Source organism: Euprymna scolopes, chromosome 26 (genome assembly GCF_053919585.1).
Source record: "Euprymna scolopes isolate OS-2025 chromosome 26, ASM5391958v1, whole genome shotgun sequence".
Taxonomy (NCBI): domain Eukaryota; kingdom Metazoa; phylum Mollusca; class Cephalopoda; order Sepiida; family Sepiolidae; genus Euprymna; species Euprymna scolopes.
In genome coordinates this window covers 82,358,782-82,377,432 of record NC_136507.1, presented here as the reverse complement: position 1 = coordinate 82,377,432, position 18,651 = coordinate 82,358,782, and positions in this window count along the sequence as shown.

The window sequence follows — 18,651 nt, the reverse complement described above, 5'->3', positions numbered from 1 at the left end:
ATCCAAGCTAGCAGGGACGCCCGGCGTAGCGCGGTCGTAAAGTACACTTAAATATGATATTTTAATTTTTGCAGGTTTCGTATATGTTATTATAGAGTTAATGTCCTATCGATTTTTATATATCATAAAGTCGCAATTTCAAAAATAAAAAAAAATCCCCCCACATGACTTGGGTGCATCGTTAATAATCGAAACCGAAACCAAAACTTATGAAGAATTCTTGATAAAATTATTTATAAAAAAAATGAATAACTTGAGTGCCATCAGCTATAATCGAAACCGAAACCAAAACTTATGAAGAATTCTTGGTAAAAATATTTTTTTTACAAAAAATGGAAATCTTTAACAATTAAACGACAGCCACTCGGATGTAAACGTAACACACTAAATAAATAAATAACACGAGTGCTATCCTATTAATATACAGATTAGTATTATTGAACAAACGAGTTTCGTTTTATGATAAACACGGCCTCAGGTTAAATTCGGCAACCATTTTGTTTTGATTTGACTTATTTAGTCAAATACACCACAAGATGGAGTACTGTTGCCACATTTAGGGAATAGCTTCTCAGAGTACCCTATGCTGCATTGATAGAGTTTAAAACCGACTTCAAAACCTTATGGGCGGTGCTCTTTCCTCTTCCCTGCTACTTCTCTCCCACAAGAGAGACGTTGAAAGCATGTCTCTGCTCTACCGTTATTTTCAGGCAAGTGTTCATCTAAGCTTCATTCAATGGTTCCCCCCAGTGAAACTTTCACAAAAAGCACCCGTCTAGCTGCAACCACTATCAACAATTTCCTCTACTCTCTATCAGTGCCCAAATCTTAACGCAAATTCCATGAAAAAAGCTTTGTTCCGCTGACCTGTTTCCCAGCTGACAAAAACATGGCCTTCAAGTTCAATCTGAACAAATTCTTGCTATCCCGTAAAAAGTCCAATTCAGCCCAATTCACACTAAAATCCATCACTGAGCTGATGCCGCATGGACCACCTTATACTCATTAAACCTTATCCTTGTGTCGCCTCTGAGCCTTGGTAATTGTTGATTTCTCTGTAAAAACTGAAATAAATAAAAATAAATACATTTCGAGCGTGTTTTTTAATCAATTTTATATACATAACACTAAATGAATTTTGAATAAAAATGAATCCTTATTTGCAAATATATAACAAAAATAATATATCATGTTATTAACTCTCTCTCTCTCTCTCTCTCTCTCTATATATATATATATATATATATATATATATATATATATATAATGGAAATTCTGGATTTAATTACGTAGAATTACAATAAGGTTTATTATTTCACAAAGGAGTACAATAATTATTAAAGCTTTTTCCTTAATCCATGGATTTTCAACAAATAGCTCATCTCATCGAAGAAAATTTTAATAGCAAAATAGATGTGGGTAATTATAAATTTTGCTTATTAGCACATAAATTGGGAATATATCGCAACCTTTAAACATTATAGAGCAACGCATATGTGCTCTTAAACCAAAGGAAGGCACCCGTTTATTCATGCGCCCCTGTCGTATCAAGGAATCAACACTAATAACATCTATCCATCTTTCTTTCTTTCTCCCTACCCCTCTCTCTCTCTCTTTCTCTCTCTCTCTCTCTCTCTTTCTCTCTCTCTGTCTCGTTGATTATTAAAAAAACTGGGTTTCTAATTTAAATGCATCTTTTTGATCATTAAAACAAATACCGCTAAAAGAAAACATTTTGACAGCATTAACGCTAGCAAGAAAAATACAAATACGTTTATCCTGGCGCGTCCTTATATATGTGTGTGTGTGTGGGGGGGGGGGTAATGCAGTGGAGACGGAGGTCTTCTTTTCGTCACTCCGACTGTCGAAAGATTCTGAATACCTGCGTGGGTGGTAAGTAAATATCACGACGCCATATTAACGTTGTTTACCTTTAGGCTTGCGTTGCTCACAAGTACGATTTCAAACTATATGTTTTGCGTTTGCCATGTTTTTTTTTTCTTATGGAAATCGCTCGAGACAAGTCATGAAGCTACTTGATGTAAGGCGCTAAGAACGATTATACTGATTATTGCAAAGACAGGAGCCTATTAACCTTAGTTTTTACGGCATATAAACCTTAAATACCCTATTCCTCTTAATCATCCGGTTGGACATAATGCAGGTAGAAGGTTTAACTGCCACTCATAGGATTTCAAAATATTCGATTCCGACTCCTTCCAAAGCATTTTTTTGATTCCGACTCCTTATTTTTTAAATCTTCCAATGTTCTCTTGATTATTTCGACATTAAAAAATTCCGACTCCAACTTTTAGCATTATTACGAATCTGACTTTGACTTTGATCTCCCCATCAAAGCTGCCGACTTTGACTCCTCTATTTTGAAAAAGAGATGCTTTTTGTTTCATTTAACATCTATAAATATAAATGCGAAAATGTGTGTATGTATGCGTGTATGTATGTTTGTATGTATGTATGTGTGTTTGTGTGTCCGCTAAAAACTTTCGACAGACAGAACAAAAATTCACAAACTTGGTATGATATTGAAGCTCCATCCTTTGCCCGAAAAATATCGAAAAGTTGGCCAAAAACGCTAATTTTTTCACCCCGAAATCGACAATTTTCTACAGGGGGGGTCAACAAAAACGTCCTTTCATGACGACGACCGGTTCTACGCATGCGCCAGATGACGTCATGACCTGATTTAGTTTAGATAGTTGAAAAACTGGCTATATTTCATGTACGTCGTGTTAGCTCAGTTGGTTAGCGCGTTGGTTCATTATCTATACGTTTTGGGTTCGAATCGTGGTGTGAGATGTCTTTTTTTTTTCGATTTTTTAAATTTAAATATTGAACCATTGTTATTTAAGCTATTTTTCACGTAACGTTCGTTTTTCTGGGTTTTTTTTTTTACTTCGCTTATTCTTAGGTTTTTATTAACATCCCCACCGACCAAACACACACAAAAACACCCGGGTACCCACCGATTTTTTAAATCTTAATACCGAAACAGGCTTATTTAAGCCATTTTCACGTCTTTTTTAACGTTCGTTTTTCTGCTTTCTTTTTTGTTTTTGTTTTTTCGATTTTTACATTTAACATCGTTCGTTTGCCTTACGTTAGATTTTTGTGGGTTTTTTTTCGATGTTTTGATTACCCCCCTCCCCACCGAGCGGATACCCCCGCCCCATTTAAGTTTTAACATTCGTTTTTCTGTTTTCTTTTTTTACTTCGCTTATTCTTAGGTTTTCATTAACAACCACACACACCTCCAAACACTCGGGCAACGCCGGGTATCCCCCCGCTAGTTCTTTATAAAGGGTAATTTATAGGAAGCAATTAAAGTGTTTATGATAGTATAATTATGCTCCTATTATACATATCAGGTGACTCTGAAGTAAAATTCTTATACTTGGTTAGGGCTCTATTAAGTGCCCAGCCTTTTGTTTGAATGAGGTATGACCAGCGATGGTCCTAGAAAGCAAACTCCCCCAGGCATTACCCTTTTGTTTGTGAACAGAGGTTATGTTTTATTACAGTACTACTGGCGATTGCCGATGGGCACCAGACGGGGGTTTTTGCTTGGTTCCGAAATCAACGGAATCTAGACTATTATTGAAATGACTTTTTCTCTGTTGATTAAGATTATTGCTCCTGTGCCATTCTAGGAGGTTTATACTTCCGGGCTTTACCTTCTCTCTTTGAGAAAGAGCTTATTTTCTTACTAATCGCCTGAGGTGCACTTACCGAGGAATATCGGAAGTGAAAATGCAACCAAGGCGTTTTTTGCAGGCCAGAATGCTCTTTCTCTAGAGTGCTGGCTTTTCAATTCCACTTTCGAACCTTTGTGTCACATCTTCCTACTATGTTGGAGGACGATAAATAGCTATTTTTATTTACTAGGAGCCAGTTCTGTCAAGGAAGCTGGTTTGTCCCACCATGTTGGCTCATTTTGCTGCAATGGCAAGTAAATAATGCTCCAACCTAATCAAATGTTTATTTCTTGTTTATTCCCCATTCCCTTGCCAGTGATATGTAATTACTCTAAATCTATTCTATCTATATAAATAAAACAGTAGATATATGTGTGTGTAAATATTTAACAGGTAAACTCTTAAACTACAGATCACATAACGCTAAAATTAACAGGAAATAATAATTATACACCAAGGATGTTTTTTTTAATCTTTGCTTGGGTTGATGAATAACGCGTACAGATATATATCAGCAAATTGAAATCTGACATGTTCATTTCAACTAGCCAACATGTTTGTACTTCTTTTTGCGCATGCGCACATGAATTCATTTCTTCAAGTGTGATGATATTTCGACATTTTTCTGTTTCTTTTAATAACAACATCGGTAGAGAAAGCGGCTGGAACGCTGAATGCTTTGGTTTCGATTCTAGCTGATGGCACTAGGTCATTTTATTTTTTTACTATGTCACCATGTCTTTGTATTAATAAATGCGAATATCTGCATGATATTAAATATGTTTAAACGTATTTTACAGCAAGCGGAATCAGAATATTTATTTAGAGGATGGGAGCAACCCCACATATAAGACCTTGGTCAATGTAGGGGCAACCCTTCATACCAATTGTCACTATCCAGATCCCCTACTCCCCGGGGAGTTGGTCCCCATGTCCCCTTCACTCCTCACATTAAAAATCGGCCTTGTGCCTAATTTGCTCGGTGGGGGAGCAAATAAACACCCTGCAAACAAAGACCATATGTGGGGGTAACCTCACATATCAGACCTTGGTCAATGTAGGGGCAACCCTTCATACTAACAGTTACTATCCAGCTCCCATCTCCCACCTCTCGGGAGCTGGTCCCCTTTTCCCTCCCCCCCTCCCTCTCTCTCTCTCTCTCCACATTAAAAACGGCCTTGTGCCTAATTTGCTCAGTGGGGAAGCAAATAAATACAACCTTTGCCTTCGGGACAAGATCAAAGTGTAGTATCTGTTCTTCAGATGCTGCACTTCAATTTCTTGTTCTCTGTCAGTGGAGAAGTCCTTCGCGACTGAGACAATTTTTATTTTTGTTCCTTTTCTCCATATTAAAAAAAAAAACGACACTGGTGTCTAACTCTGTCCCGTGGGGAGGCATTGTAAATACCTTTCACGGCAGGGGACACATTTTAAGTACAGTTTTGATAGAAAAGCTTATTTGCGTTAATGTCAGGTTTCTATGTTTCTTTTCTTCTTTCTTCATTTTCTCAAGTAATGCGTAAATATTGCTTGAGATTCTGAAATTAAAAATATTTATAGCCTAGCCTAAATTTAATAATGTTATTTTTATATAAATTAAATTATTACTCCTGTTCCCTTTAAGTAATTTTAATTTCTTTTTTCTTTTACTTTAAATAACTTATCTCTTTTTCTATAAATAAAAAAATACTGAAAATTTTGTATTTTAGTCAGAGAGAACGATTATTTGAAAAAGTATCATTGAAATTAATGTTTGTTTTCTCAAAATTTAATAATTATTTATATTTTATTAGTTAAATTAGATTTCAAACCAAAATTCTAAAGTTTTCGAAAACGTGTGTTGTATGTGTGTGTGTGTGTTTTTATAGAAAGTTTCCGTTACACATTTACTGAATTCAAATATTTTAAAGGAAATTATGACAATATGAAATAGAGATTTATTTCAATACAAAAAAAAGAATAAATTTTCGTAACTAATAAAATATAAATAATTATTAAATTTTGAGAAAACAAACATTAATTTCAGTGATACTTTTTCAAATAATCGTTCTCTCTGACTAAAATACAAAATTTTCAGTATTTTTTTATATTAACTAAAACTCACCGTTCACATTCGAAATGTCGACTTTTAAAGGTTTTCGGGTATGCTGAAAACGAATATTGCAGTTAACTTTGGGGCTGATGAATAGTTTCTCACGTATGAAAAGATTTATTATCCAACGCAAAAGCTAGAATCTATTTTTTCACAACCGATGAATCAGTAATGTGCATATGTAACGGCTTTCAGATTAAACACCCTCAACCTCCCCCTGTTAAGAACGGCTTTCGGAATAAATACCATAACCTCCCCATGTTAAGAACGACTTTCGGAATAAAATCCCCAAACATCCTATGTTAAGAACAGCTTTGGTAATAAACACCCCCAACCTCCCTATATCGAGTACAGCTTTCGGAATAAACACACTATTTTTTCTATTTGGGGGTGGAATATATATATATATATATATATATATATATATATATATATATATATATATATATATATATATATAGAGAGAGAGAGAGAGAGAGAGAGAGAGAGAGAGAGAGAATGTGGACCTAAGATTGGGACCACGGAAAGAAAACATGCGACACGAATTAGGTTTAAGAAAAGTATATTAACAAAATGTTACACCGGTAGGATAAAGGGTAAGCGGAGTTTACTATCCGGTGGTGTCCAATATGCCTATATAGTGGCACGAGCTGTACACTACTAGTACTCCTGTTGTTTCTCCGGTATTACGATACTGCCCCCAACTGAGAGTGTTATCTCACATTGTAATATAGTACAGATAGTGTCCATGATGCAGGTAATTTTCCGTCTCACAACAATATATATGGCGGAAATATGGCTGAAATATAAAACACTTGCAATTCGAGTTCAAGTTATTTTCTATTTTTTGTCAATTTTGCGAGTAGGGCTACAACGTTCTGGTTCCCGGACAACGTTACATAATTTCCAAAATGAAAACAAAATTGATTTTATTTTCGTTTTTTTTTTTTTTTTTTTTTTTTGTTTTTTATTTTTTTAATCAATGATGCTAACATATAGGGTGATTGATAACTCCGGTTTGCAGATTAATATTTATATATTTTTTAAAACAAACAAACAAAAAAAATAAATAAATAAAAATAAACTTGAAAATTAAGCCGGTAGGAGTAAAAAAAATATGACGCATGTATCTCTTTATTTATTGGGTTTTACTTTGGTTTCACATTTTTCGGAGGGAAAATTTATTTTGTTTGCATAATATTTGTGGCTTTTAGGGGCTTTATCGCTCATTTTTTTTTTTTTTTAATGTTTCAAGAGACAATTTTTTCATTAAATTTCCCAGCATGCCATGCGCCGTTAAAGTTCTTAATTAAGACCTGTTTCAGATACACCGTCTCATCACAGCATGCAGCGTACGATAATGACCAGTGTGACTAGAGAGAGAGAGAGAGAGAGAGAGAGAGAGAGAGAGAGAGAGAGAGAGAGAGAGAGAGAGAGAGAGGGAGTAATATTTATGGCGACTGAATCACGAAGTCATTCTTACAAACCACAAAAGTAAATGGCTCAACTTGATTTCTCTCTTTTCTTTTCCCGTTTATTTCGATAGACCGTCCATCAAATCCTAAAGCAAGTCAATTTTTAGACAAACTGATCTTCAGACTAAATGCAGTGCACGGGTCAGCAAAGCGATCCATCGTATGCTGCATATCAGCCTCAGTGTGCGACAAAAAAAAAAAAAAAAAAAACAGCACCGTCTCCATATAATAGCTCCTTAAGTAAGACATGGTGCAGCTTGCTTCTGGCATTAAGCTTTCTAAGATTAAAAATGCGACCTGTGGTTACAAAACATTCACATGACACCTTCATCACAATTTTGAAACGCATGCACATGTAGAGTAGCAAAAACTATACAGAACAGAGTATGCGCAGGAATATCACCTTGTTTGACACCATTGCCAACTGGGATTTCATCAAAACATTTTCCTTTAAACGAGACTCGAGCTTTCATGTCTGTTATGGTGTTAAATGGTAATAAAAACGAAAGGAACACAGGACTCTTAAAAACAAACAAGTATTCACATATATTACAGGCAAGGCGGGTTGAGCAATACCATTCCTCAACTGTTGGGCGTTTTTGCACACGAACTGCTTAGCCGCGTACCAAACTATGACTGCCGGGCACCGATACTCGTTACCGGAAGTGACCTCACCAGAGGAAGTGACGTCATGAGATAGTTCATTAATCCCATGAAGAGGCGTCTCCAACAATGTCGCTGTACAGTTCCTGAATATTCAAACAAATGTTGTAGGACACGCTACTTTCTCTAAGATCAACCAAACAGCATCCGGTATCAGATGCTCTGGTCGGATTCACAAACACTTGATACAACGCCATCTGCTTCTCAATGCATTTCTACTGGACTTGCCGGGGCGAAAAAATCATATCCATAGTCCCTTTGCCAGACCTAAAGCCACTTTCTGACTCTGTCATAGCATTAGGACAAACATCTGCCAGAAGCCTGTTTAATAGAAGTCGTGCAAGAACTTTTCCTGCAGCTTCCAACAGCATGGTCCCACGGCAGTGTTCACAAACCTTTTTCTGTCCCTTTCCTTGAAATAGGGTCACCAAGACACCATCCCATCCTGTGAAACAGAAGCACCTGCCCAGATCTCCTCAACAAAACCAAGGATAGCATCAGCAATGCTCACACTTTTAATCTTAAGAAGTTCGACGGGATAACCATCTAAACGAGATGCCTTGCCAACTGCACCTTATCCAGACTATGTAAACGATCCATTTTGAATACTACATCACATTGTGGTAGGCTATCAATTGCATCAGCGCCCACTGCTGGGGGTTTGTGAAACACATCAGTAAAGTGCCCCTGCAATCTTTTCAAAATATTTTCTAGATCTTTGATGACAATAGAACAATCTTGTATCAAACGCCTTTGTTATTTTCATCCACCATTGGTTTTTCATTTTTTCTTAGCTCACGTTGCAATGTGGCTTTGACTTCTTTGTATTGTCGCAAATGTGTTATGTGATTAGAAAGATTTTCACGAAGTAAAGATTCATAAATTGTCTGTTTATTCATCAGACACTGATTAATTTCAAGATTGTTGTCGTTGAACAAGCCCCTGTTCTTATTCCTTTTCAGCACCAGCAGAAAAAATATGAGTCTTGAAATTCACTAATGTACCATCAAATGCAAGATTATCAAGCTTTTCCACCATACCATTTGAATTTCAAGCAATTTTAACTTGGTGACATCAATACGGCTAGGAACTTTAACGCCACTATGACGAACTTTCTTACGGATTCGTAGATTAAACTTTCCTCTAACCAACTTGTGATCGATGTCACATTCAGCACGGTGGAAAAAGTGTTACATATAGCAAGATTAAATTTTAAACACAGCTCTAGTAGTTTAAGGCCATTAGCATTCATGGTACCGATACCATAGCGGCCAAGAGCACTCCAGTTCTCATAGTCTTTCCCAACACAGGCATTGAAATCGCTAAAAATAACAATTTTTCATTAATTGGTGTAGACGCAACAGAAAATGTCATCTTCATTCGCTTGAAGGGTTGCTGCATAGACTGAAAGAATAGTAATGAATCTGTTGTGTGAGAGAGACACAAAGTTTCATAATGCGGTCACAGATACTGGAAGGAAATTCCATAGTATCAACCGAAGTTTTAATTGCAAAGCCAACTCCACCATTTCTACGGACACCCTACTGTTAACCAATCTAAAAGAGACTGTAGCCTGATTATACATCTGTCATTCTATCTTCTTCCGAGATACGGGCCTCAGTGCGGATTTGTAACTGTGTACCTCCAACTTGTCAGGTCTGTACACGTTGCCACTCCTCCATTGCCATAGGACTTGCAGTAGAAATGAACAACAGATAAAAAATAAAAGATAAAAGAAAGAGAGAGAGAGGGGGGGATTCCAAGTAGCATCTGTATATCGTTGCATTAAAGTGACAAGCGCTTGTACGACACGAGTGCCACTCCCTGAGTCTCCGCAACAATAACCCAGTGACAAGCTATTGCAAGATAACCGGTAATTGCTTTAACCGCAGATTTTTCGTAAGAGTTGCCCTCTCCTAGAAGGATTGCCTTCACCACGGCTTGTAGGAGCTCCTTTTACTCCACTAATATCATTTACCCATGATTGGGTCTTGGTAACTAGGCACCAGAGCATAGTCCACAGGCCAGTGGATCGTGAATGCCGCATTCAGCAGGGCCTAACCTCCTCTCGAGGTTTCTTTCAGGATCACCTCACCCTTTGGTTCAAAATCCTTAACCCACAAGGCAGTGAGGGTCCAGTTTTCTGGCACTAAACACTCGCCATTCACCAGAGTCCCATTGGCATAGCAAAATTCACGACGTGCACGTGGGGATGATTTAACTGGGATATATATATATATATATATATATATATATATATATATATATATATATATATATATATGACGCTAAAGCATCTGTGTGCTTTGCACACATGCCCACACCAAACCTTGAGCTTACAACTTTTATAACGAATATATGATAATTGTTGAGGTGGTTCTTGGTCATACCCAAAGACACTATCACCATCCAAAAAGACTTCTAGCAATGCCAGTGATCATATTACATATTAATATATTTTCCTGCGCAATACCTCACCGAGCTAAAATGAGCAGTTATCATTAACAATCTTTTTTCCACTTCATTTTCTGTTGATGTTATGTTTTAGTTTAATTTTTACGGTATCTTTGGTTTATTAAATTGCTGAGTAAATAGTGAATAAGCGATACCCCTCCCCTCACTCGATGTTAAGAATGTTTTTTTTTCTAAATATTAACGTTATTATTTTGAAAACATCGTTCTTAACATGGGGAGTGACTACCAGAAGTGAAGTGGAAACATGAATGGTAAATATAAGAGAAAGAGATTTATTCTCGAAACGATTAAGACCAAAAATAAAGACAAAATTAAAGGAAAATATTTGCATCATATTTGAAGCTTCTATCAGTGTGGTATCTAGCAGTTTTATTACGAGAAGTTTTTAAAATCAAATCGCTCCAGACAAGGCGTGAAGCGACTTAATGTAAGGAGCTAACAAGAAAAAAAGATTATTATAGCAAAGACAGGAGATGCTTATTGATTTTTATCTGAAAAAAAAAAAACAAAGTTGAAAGTAGAGGGAAAACAGTCAACAGGAAGAGAGTTCCGCAAGCTTACTGTCCTTGAAAATAAGCTACTGGAATATGAAGCTGTATTACAATGAACTATCAAAACAACAAATTGATGGAGACTATTAGACTAACAAGTCGGAATAAAGAATCAAATTTTCAATTTGAAAATTTGAAAGATGATTAAACGAACTATTTCCTTTTCATTAAAAAGATGTCATTTTAATCGGAATATTTTCCTAATCAAATTATTTCTTGCTACTATTTACCGACAGGCCCAAGCAGTTAGCATGCGAAATGGAATGTGTTCTGATGAACTCGTTTCACTTGTACCCCCTCGACGTTCATATCCCCGTCAAACCCGCTTAGCAACAAGATCTCACCCCTTCACTGTTGATGTCCCTTAATGCCAAAAATCTTTCTATTCTAATAGTTTTTTTCCCCTCGAACAACTAGACTTTGGAATTCCCTTCCTGCTGCCTCCCTGGCTGTACTGATATGCAGAAATTTTAATGTAACATAAACAAACATCTTGTTAATCTTTCCTATACATGGCACCAACTAGTAGCCCCTTACGTCCAAGTGGTGATATGCTTTGAAAGGGGTGAACATGAGTAAAATAAATAACATAATAAAAAAAATTAAATTAAATTATTTTTAAAAAATAACGATTTGTTTTACATAAGCATGTGTTTATGTTTATGCACATCGCCTTTTGAATATTTTACGTAACACTGGCCAAGGGAGATAATGAAATCTTAACAAAACATTTCTCCCCCCCCAAAAAAAAGCCCCCAGATTTATTATAAGCTGGGCATATAGTTTTGTGGTAGAGCATTTGACTACAGATCGAATGGTCCCCTGTTCAACCCCGGGAGTATATCATCATTTTATTTGAGTTTTTTTTTTTCTTCTTAATTAGTTCAATTTACGATAAACGAAGAGGACCATTTAAAATCGCCGCAAATCATTTCTTCGTTTGCATATTTTAAAACTAAACATTAATCAGATGTGATTTTTCCACAGCATTCATCATCAAGCCATAATATCAGCTGACATGATATAATAAACAAACAATGACGGAATTTAATGATTATTATTTTTAAGTCTTTAAATGTGTTTTTTTTTTTTTCGAATTAATCCACCGAGCAAATTATTCCTCGTAATATATAATAATCAATAGAGAATTGATTCTATAATAATTCATACGCAATATGCATTACTTAAAATATCATTTTTTTTGGGGGAGGGGGTTCAAGGTGGTCACCACTTATCAAGGCCCGAAAGCCACTCAGGGATAAGGGTTATTGTAAGTACAGTACGTTAGTGTGGATATTTAAAGTGTCTACTTAAGGGGCTGTTCATCAGGAACGCTGGACTTGAAAACATCCAAGTTGTAGTCAGGAGGGAAGCAGGCAGACGGAACAGAGTTCCACAGGCGTGCAGTTATAAGAAAGAAGCTTTGTCCATGGAAGATACGTTTTGATTTAGGCATAGATAAAGAGTGGGGAAAGTTTTTGACAGTGGATTCAGCTAGACGGGTGTTTTTCGTAAAAGATTGGCGAGGGGGGGCAGAGATTGGAGTTCAGACGAGCACCTGCCATGGAGATAACGATAAAACAAAGATAGGCTTGCAACGTCTCTTCTCTGGAGAGAGGTTGCAGGGAAGAGAAAAGGGCATCTCCCACTAAGCTACGAAGTCTATTTTGTACTCTGTCAAGGCAGGATAGGCTGTTTTTAGCAGCTCCTGCCCAGATATGGCAGCAGTATTCCATCCTTGGACGTACTTGGCTTTTATATAGATAGAGAATTGCATCAGTAGTGAGATATCTTCTGGAATGGTAGAAGGATCCCACCATTTTTCCAGCGACCTTGTCAACAGATTTGATGTACGTGTTCCATTTCAGATCAGGAGTGAATGTCAAGCCCAGAAGCTTGTCAAAACATGGGGATTCTCCTAAACGAGAGTCATCCATTTCAATTGATGCCAGATGGGGATCAGAGCGTTGATGATGCAAAGATAAGAGTTTGGTTTTAGATGCATTAAAGGTAACCAGCCACGTCTTCCCCCACTGAACCACGCGCTCGAGATCAGAGTAGAGAGAATCAGAGAGAGCTTTGTCATTTACAGCCTTTGATGTGTTGCTGTAGATGGTCGTGTCATCAGCATAGATGTCAACGAATGATTTAAGTATGTGTTTAGGGAGATCATTGATGTAGATCAGGAAGAGAGTTGGGCCCAGGATGGAATCTTGAGGGACTCCAGCATTAATACTGCAGGCCTCTGATTTTTGTCCATCAACCACTACTCTTATGAGCCTATCAGAGAAAAATGATTTAATGATAGAGAGAATATTTCCAGTTATACCGTAGCTGGAGATCTTGTGAAGTAGGCCTTTATGCCATACATTTGTCGAAGGCCTTTTTCTATGACCAGATAACGCCGCTAATATATATAACAAGGAAAAAATGTATTCAATTTCCCGCACCGTTTAGTATAGGAAGGAGAAAGTTGGGCGGTATCAAATTGAAGAACTGAAGAGTTAGAAAGTTCTTCGGGCCCCCAAAAGTCCGTCAGCAATAATCTTCAAGCGATGATAATTAATAATGCGAGTCAAGTGTATATACGAGTGTAAATCAAAAAGTTTTAAAACAAGTGATATAAATTCAATCTAAATGAAAATTGTTGAAGAAGATCGGAGAATAACAGTGAATGAGATTGCTAAGGAGCTTGACATTTCATTTGGGTCAACCTTTTCAATTCTGAAAGAAGATCTTGGTCTGAGTAAGCTTTCTGCTCGTTGGGTGCCTAAAGCGTTGCAGCAGAATCAGTTGAATCTGAGATCAGATCTTTCATTGGCCCTTCTGACTAGAATTGAAGCAAATGAGGCAAACTTTTTTGAACGGGTCATAACCGGTGATGAAACATGGATTTACCTGTACGATCCTGAAAGCAAATTTCAGTCTAAACAATGGTTACCAAGAGGATCAGCAGGCCCTATCAAGTTCAAAGCAGAAAGGTCAGCTCAAAAAATAATGGCAACTGTTTTTTGGGATAAAGATGGAATCGTTTTATTAGATTTTCTTGAAGGACAGAAAACTATCACCGCAAGCTATTACGAAGGAGTTTTGAGAAAGCTGAAGACTTCATTGGCTAAGAAACGACGAGGAAAGCTCCATCGTCAAATTCTGTTCCATCATGACAACGCTCCAGCACACACGGCCAAGACTGTAAGAACAATTTTACGCGAGTTTCGCTGGGAAATCCTTTCACACCCTCCCTATAGTCCTGATTTAGCGCCTAGTGATTTCTTCCTATTTCCAAAACTGAAGGAACATTTGAAAGGAATAAGATTTCAATCCATAAATGAAGCAAAGAAAGAGGTTGTGACCTTGTTCACTAGACAAGTTCCAGAATTTTATGAAGAAGGAAACATCGCTTACAGAAGTGTATTGAGTTAGGCGGATCGTATGTAGAAAAATAAAGTTTTCAACTTCCATAAATAAAGTTTTTCTTCAATTTGTATCAGAACTTTTTGATTTACCCTCGTGTATATATATATATATATATATATATATATATATATATATATATATATATATATATATAGAGAGAGAGAGAGAGAGAGAGAGAGAGAGAGAGAGAGAGATATGGTTTCTTCTCGTCACTTTCAGGGTATTTTTATACTTTCTAAAAGGACTGAAGTGGTTTTTCAGAGAGAAGATTAAATAGATGCATCGTACAAGCTGATTGGTGCGACCAAATCGTTTAACGGGAATATTTTTCTGCGAGAGAAAATAAGTCTTTCTTTATGACTGTGCTATACGTCAAAAGCCACCAGTGTTGTAAGTCGGGAGTCACCAGGATTCTAAGTATTGCCGTTTCTTACTTAATTTTATTAACATGTAATAGAAAATACTTAACAAGCATAAATTTTATGCGATGATGACTAACTGTAATATAACCGTTAAGCTTGAACGTTTTCGTTACAATTCAAACTCTTCTCGGGCCCTCACGCCGCCCGGCGCCGTCAAAAAGGAACAAACAAAAATAAATAAACCCGGCTCAACTTTTCTTTCTTTTTTTTTTTTTTAACAGAAGTCGTTTATTATCATTTTTCTTTCTTCCCTGTCTTGACACTAGCTTAAAAGTCTCTCGCTGTCGCTGAGGGGCCACATGTCCATCTTATCTGACGCATTTTTTTTCTTTCTGCTTCACTACGCACCAGCTGTAAACAGCTATTTCTCGTTTTTGACTTTACATATCCATCTTTTTCAACCGTACTTTTTCTTTTCTCAACCATGTGATGTCTTTTTTCTTCTTTTTCTTGTCGTCCAAGCTTCCCAATTTGAATATGTGCTTTTTTTTCGACTACTACTGCTAATGTCCTCGCAAGCCAGCTACCTTACACCTGCTGCTGATGTTTCCCCACGCACTCATAGTGCTGTGTTTCATAGCTAAACTATGCCCGAGTACAAATGTACACATTCATTAAATAGACTCACAAATGTAAAGGACATACGACATTTCACAATGACACACAATACAAATGTTTATTAACTCACCAGCTGGCTAGAATTTCTATATCACATAAGACGGGAATATTCCGCTAATGCTGTAATGCTCTCAGCATGAGAAACAATTGTTCACTACCATCTAAGGTAGAATGTTTTTTCTCATTTTCATGTGTTGTTTCTATCATGTAAGGTAGGAGTGGGGGATGCGTGCATTCGCCTCCCACTGTCGGGGTCTCGTTGCTCAAGGAGAAGTCACCCACCGGTGTCTTAGCAACGGGTGCTGTTCGTTATTCTCCCACAAGTGTTACACCGTGTTAGCGTTGAAGTGTTGCCGGCTTAATTTTGGCAAATGCATTACAAAATCTAAAATTGATAGAAAAAAATCATAGCTTAATCATAGTCTGAAGTCCTATTTACTCGGAGTAAATGAGACAGATATAGAGAAGGGTGTTGGTTAGTGTTTATTTTACGAGCTACATGCCAACAACTGTGTTCGCCTTGCTTACAAAATGTATTGGCTCTTCCTCCTTGGCTACCTGGTCACTAATTTCGACTTCTGGCTTTCTGTCTACGATGTTTGTGTCTGTCTGTCTGTCTGCCTCTCTCTCTCTCTCTCTCTCTCTCTATATATATATATATATATATATATATATATATATATATATATATATATATATATATATATATATATATATATACAGTGGACCATCCCACATACGAGTTACCCGAGTTACGATAAATTCAAGATACGAGATGGCTTCAGAGAAAAAATCCTCCCCTACATACGCGCCAAAATCCAAGTTACGAGTTTCCAGATGCTAGGTAGTCGAGTGTGTCGTGTTTCACTACGTCTCCTTAATGGTGCCATTTTGATTCGACATACGAGCTGCATCCGGGAACGAACGAATCGGGTATGTCGGGGGGGGGGGTCCACTAGTTACCCGAGTTACCCGAGTTACGATAAATTCAATATACGAGATGGCTTCAGAGAAAAAATCCTCCCCTACATACGCGCCAAAATCCAAGTTACGAGTTTCCAGATGCTAGGTAGTCGAGTGTGTCGTGTTTCACTACGTCTCCTTAATGGTGCCATTTTGATTCGACATACGAGCTTCATCCGGGAACGAACGAATCGAGTATGTCGGGGGGGGTCCACTATATATATATATATATATATATATATATATATATATATATATATATATATATATATATATATATATATATATATATATATATATATATATATATATATGTATATATATATATATAACCAAGACTTCAAGGAATGGATTGATAGCAACAAAAAGTATATTTCATTGTTAGGTACAATTGTTTCAAGACCATTTGGACAAATTCAAACAATATGTCGGTTGAAAATTTTCACAAGAACAGCCTTTCTTCAGACTTATTAAATAAAAAAAACACTTTAACAATGAAGCATTAAGGAAAAGAACATTTCTTTTATGAGAAAAAGGAAACAAGCGGGAGCACTTTACCTCTGTCGCATCCTTTGCAACAAAACAAATAAATATGATATTAATCTACGTTTTATTCTGTATGTAAACCCCATTCGGCTTCTGTTAAAGATTCAATTCGAGTTTGAAAACGACTGCAAGCTTTTGTAAGATGGTCTTTATTTTTGTCCGCCATTACTGGGGGCCATTGCTTCAATTAGCGAGGATTTGATGTCATTAGGATGCTTATTAACTTCCTTTTCAACGACGCCCAACGCGTAATAATCCAAAGGATTAAGGTCTGGTGAGTTAGGAGGCCATAACTTTTGACATGATCATAAAAATTCTCGGTCATCCAATTCTGGTTTTTGAGAGCTTTATGGGATGATACCGAATCGTGTCGGAAGACATAGGCTCTTCCATTAGCTACGTTGTATATCCAAGGCTTAACAGTGGTTCGGAGAGTTTTAATATAGGCATCTGCATTGACTCTAAGGCCTTGTCGAAAAAAATTGAAGAGGTACGATGTGCCCTGCACTGTTAACAACACCAAAACCATCACCGGCGGATTTTAGACATCTTGTAATTCCTGAATTGCTGTGTTTCGCGATTATAAACACTACTACAGTATATCTTTTAATTTCGTCAGCTCTAATAGTATCTGCCATGGGATGTTTTAAAAGCAAAAAAAAAAAAAAAAAAAAAAAAATCATTAATTAGTATATTTTTTATTTAAATTTCAAAAATATAAGTGTCCTCACATACATTACGCACTTTGTCTTTACATAAGCAGTATTTGTTGCTACACATCATGTTTAATGCATGTAAATAAGCATTGTTTCCTGAAGAGGTCTCTTGTTGTTTAACACTAGAAGATCGAAATATGCTCATGACTGTGTAGCAACAAATTACTGCTTATGCAAAGACAAATTGAAAATGTAACTTGCTCTACTTCCGTATTGAGCACACTTGTATTAACCTCGTTATATTTCATTGGTTACCCTACTTTTGAAAAATAGCAACCTCAAATTATGTATATATATATATATATATATATATATATATATATATATATATATATATATATATATATAGTCATCCACATACAGTACTGTTTCGCTGTTTCACAACTCATCAGTACGGCTAGACAGGCAACTACCTCAAGCCAGGATTTTTTTTTTTTTTTTTTTTTTACATTTTCACCCCAAACAAGGCAAATTGCCACTTTGGTGTAGGGGGCTACTATCAGGGGCAACGACTACTGGGGTACTATGTAGGGATTTGGGCAGCAAGGTGTCGGTTCACGTTACACTTGAACTTCTGCACGTCAGTACTGTTGGGGAAGCAGGGACCTGGAATGGAATTCCAGAGTCTAGCGGTTCTGGGGAAGAAACTATTGGAGTAAAAAGATCTTTTACATCTAGGGATCTCTACAGTGTGGGGTGGGATTTAGCAGCCTGTCGGGTTTGTCGAGGGTGCACACGTCGTGGGGCACAAGTGATTGCAGTTCGTCAGAGCATTCACCACTAAAATACTTGTAGAAAAGGCAGAGGGATGCAACATTTCGTCGATGGGACAGAGGCTGAAGCTTAGATGCCAGTTCAGGGCCTATCAGGTTTGCGGCTCTCTTTTGAACCTTGTCAAGGAGCGAGAGACTAGTAGCAGATGCACCAGCCCAGATGTGGCAGCAATACTCCATACATGGGCGAATGGTGGCCTTATAGAGGTACAGGATACTTTCGGGTG